Here is a 3,611-nt window from a genome sequence, read left to right on the forward strand (position 1 = left end):
CGAGTCCATACCATGTACAGGATTCTGTTGTTATAAAAACAGTTTTACTAATTTTCAGACGTCTGATTTTAAATTCGCTTCAGGTCGTTTTTTCTGTCCGTCCGATGCACACCAATCTCTGCGCGTCGTCTGTCCTCAGCCATGTGTCCCGGATCGTTCTCTGTCACGGGTTTTGTTGGGCTTTTCCAGGTTTGCGGGTCTTCAATTGGTCACGCTTTTTCGACCCGCTCTCCTCAGTCGGTGGGCGACTGCTTTTGTTTTGCTGGGGAGGGGATTGGATGGGGTTGACCGAGATAGGCGAAAACGGCGGAGGGAAGGGGGGCTCCTCGCCGGTGATTAGAGGCAGGACCGGCTGGGCAAAGATGGCGCGCGGCGAGCCTCCCGCAAGCAGCGCTTGTAGGCGGGATGCGTGCTTCACTGGGACGGTTGTAGGGGGAGAGATGTAGGTCCGGAGAGGAGCTCGGCGGACCTCTCCCGTCGTGCTCGCCATCAGCAAGCGCACGTCGGTGGCGGAGCTTATAGTCGCCGGTGCAGGTCAGGTGAAAGGTATTTCGTCTCCCTACTGCCCTTCCTTTGTCCAATTTTTTCCCTACGTGTTCTATCTCCTTGCGGCCGATTTCAGTTCATTGTCTTGGTCGCTGGTCACAGATCTACATCGCAGGGGGTGGTTTAGTTCGTGGTCCAAGATAGGGAGGATTGTTTTGTTTATCTGCTGGGCGGCGCTAGCAATTTCATGTGTTAGTGTGGTGTCACAGACTCATGCTCCGGAGGGTGTGGTGTCACAGACTGATGCGCTTTCAGTAGTTCAGCGGAAAAGAAATGGAAAGTCACTTCTTGTCAAGTTTTGAGTTTATTTATATCCTTAGGGAAAATCTGCCACTAGTACTAGTTGTTACACATGTGCTCTTTTGTAAGAAATGGTAATTCACATTCAGTCATGTTTTGAGTTGTCAACATTTCCTAGGTAAAATCTTTTTTCAGTTTTTCTTCTCAGTATTTCAACCAATTAAGATGTTTATGTCATTTCAAAGTTTCAGCTTTTTATGCTTTTTTCCCCTACAATTTTCAGTATGCAGGGGGAGGGGTTGGGGGGAGGGGCGTACCTTAGTTGACCCCTCACACGGTGGCTCCAAGTCGTCATGATGTGGATCGCTAGGAGCATCACACCCAGCTTAGTTGGGTATTTCTATAGTTCTTAGTCTCCATGTGTTTTCAATTTTTCTCCCAGTGTTGGTTTAGTTTGAATTCTCAGTTTCACACTTCTTACTATCATTCTTAAAATTTTAGGATCAGTTTTTACAATTTTAGTCCTTAGTCCTCTGTACAAGTGTCAGACCTTCAGTTAAATTGTTCGATGTTCATTATTTCATTTCCAGTGTTAGTATTCATTTTTTAGTACAAGTGCTCAGTCGGTTATCAGACCTTCAGTTAAATTGTTCAATGTTCATTATTTCATTTTCAGTGTTATTATTCATTTTTTAGTATAAGTGCTCAGTCGGTTATCAGACCTTCAGTTTTTAGCATTTCTCCATTGTTTAGTATAAGTGTTCAGACCTTCATTGTTTTATTTTTAGTATCATTTCAGTTAATTAGTTTGTTTTTCTTATTTCTTCATTTTATCATTCAGGGACCTTAGTTTCTTTCATCAGTGATGGTTAGGTAGGTTAGTTATCATAGGAAGTTCAGTTCCGTCAGTTATCATATCATTGTTTCTCTTACTTTTGTTTTTCTGAGTCTTCTCATTCTTCATTCATATCAAATTATTATTTTTTCAGTCACTTCTCAGTCTTGTGTTTCTGTTATCAGTGTCTCATTTCTCTTGTCATTCAAATTTTCTTTGTGTGCTAGTTGTTTTCAGTCTTGAGACGTTGTATGGGTGGAATTAGTCCTTCATTTTTTGTTTTCCACTCTTACTAATTTTTTTTAGTTATCTTTGCCTTTCATCCCTTAGTCTTCAGTTATCATTCCAGCCGTATATTTAATTATTCTTCAGTTCCAACCGTGTTCATTATCTTGATACTGATCATTCTTTTGTTGTTAGATAACTAATCTTTAGTGCAACCCCTTCAGTCCCTTTTTAGTCATTCTTTCTTTTGATGAAGTAAAAATGACATGATCAACTTTTTCTATGACCTTAGTTTGTCCCCAGTCATCTTCATCATAACTTTTCTATTCTTTAAACATTTGATTTAGCATCAGTTTTGTCTATGACCTTAGTTTTGCCATCTTCATTATTCTATCTACACAACTTGCTCATTTTTTATTTCTTCCTGCTTTTTGGTTAGTTTCAGAAGTGATATTAGCTGCCAAGTTGCCATCCTGTAGATGCCCTTTTCTTTTGTTGTCCTTTATCAGTATCTGTGTTCTTATGATTAACACAATATCTTGTCTGATAACCAAAAATAGGTGGAACATAAATAGGAATTTTAATTTACATCACTTGTAATATATAGCAAAGCATGCCTTCTCTTAGGTATTCACTAACATTCTCATTTCCATTTGATTCACTTCATTAACATTTTCAGCCTTGTGTTTATTTTTATCTTTTGACCATGCATCTAGCATTCTGCAGTTTTGCATGGGCAGACATAGGTAGTAATACAACATCTAGCACTGCATTTTGCATAATTCTGAAATTTTGTGTCTTTTATTTTTCTTTTCCTTTTTACTTCTCTATTTTTTTGGATGGATGACAAACAACTATAAATTACCTTTTAAGGTAGCTTCCAGCTTGATGACCACCCCGACGGCAGGCATGACTGGACTACACCTTGTGGGAGTGATTTAAGCACCGCAGCATACAAGACAGTAGCAGATGGTCGTTTCGCTTTCAACAAGGATGGCCGGGAGGAAATCCTGGAGGAGAACTACCTAGCGGTTGGGAGAGCGGCGGTAATCACCATCAGGAACAACGCACTGGACGAATTGAACATGATGGTTGTCTTGAACCAGATCGAATTATGAGATTGTCGGGGAATAAAGGTTGTTTTGAGTTACTGCAGTTTGTTATGCTGTCAGTTATCCATGTCGCGCCGGCCAACTGACGAACTGTGCTTTGTTTTTTTATCAGTGGTATGCACCGTCAAGGACTATGTAATATAGTCTGAAAACTTCTTATGCCTTTTTGTGTGGCACTTGATTATTAAGTGATTAGTAACCATATTTCTCTCTTTTATTTTATTTTTAAGTTCTTAGTCACTTCTCTTTTGCTATGGCCATAGTTTGTACTCCCTCCGTTTCTTTTTACTCCGCATATAAGATTTGATCAAAGTCAAACTACACAAAGTTTGACCAAATTTTATATAAAAAATATGAACATCTACAATAATAAAACTATATAGTATGAAAATACGTTTCATGATGCATCTGATAATATTGATTACATATTGTGAATGTTTATATTTTTTAATATAAAGTTAGTCAAACTCTACAAAGCTTGACTTTGACCAAACCTTATATGCGGACTAAAAAGAAACGGAGGGAGTATTTCTTTTAGAGTTTTGGACAGAGCATTTTCAATGTTTGGGGAGTACCCTTTGAATTCTCTGAAATTCAGTAATTTGAGTTGAGATAATTTATCAGTGTTGTTCATTCTATAAGTTTTAGCCTGC

The 3,611-nt window shown here is 39.0% G+C and overlaps 1 long non-coding RNA gene across 2 annotated transcripts; it reads left to right on the forward strand.

The window, feature by feature from the left end:
* Positions 1-229: 229 nt before the first annotated feature.
* On the forward strand, positions 230-3,162 carry LOC120966141 (uncharacterized). 2 transcript variants are annotated; one of them, XR_012187116.1, is made up of 2 exons: positions 230-546; positions 649-3,162. It is a non-coding gene; the product is annotated as an uncharacterized lncRNA (long non-coding RNA). The 2 variants fall into 2 exon arrangements; XR_005759261.3 differs by having other exon boundaries at positions 1,070-3,162.
* Positions 3,163-3,611: the final 449 nt, after the last annotated feature.

This window comes from Aegilops tauschii, chromosome 6, assembly GCF_002575655.3.
Source record: "Aegilops tauschii subsp. strangulata cultivar AL8/78 chromosome 6, Aet v6.0, whole genome shotgun sequence".
NCBI classification, from domain to species: domain Eukaryota; kingdom Viridiplantae; phylum Streptophyta; class Magnoliopsida; order Poales; family Poaceae; genus Aegilops; species Aegilops tauschii.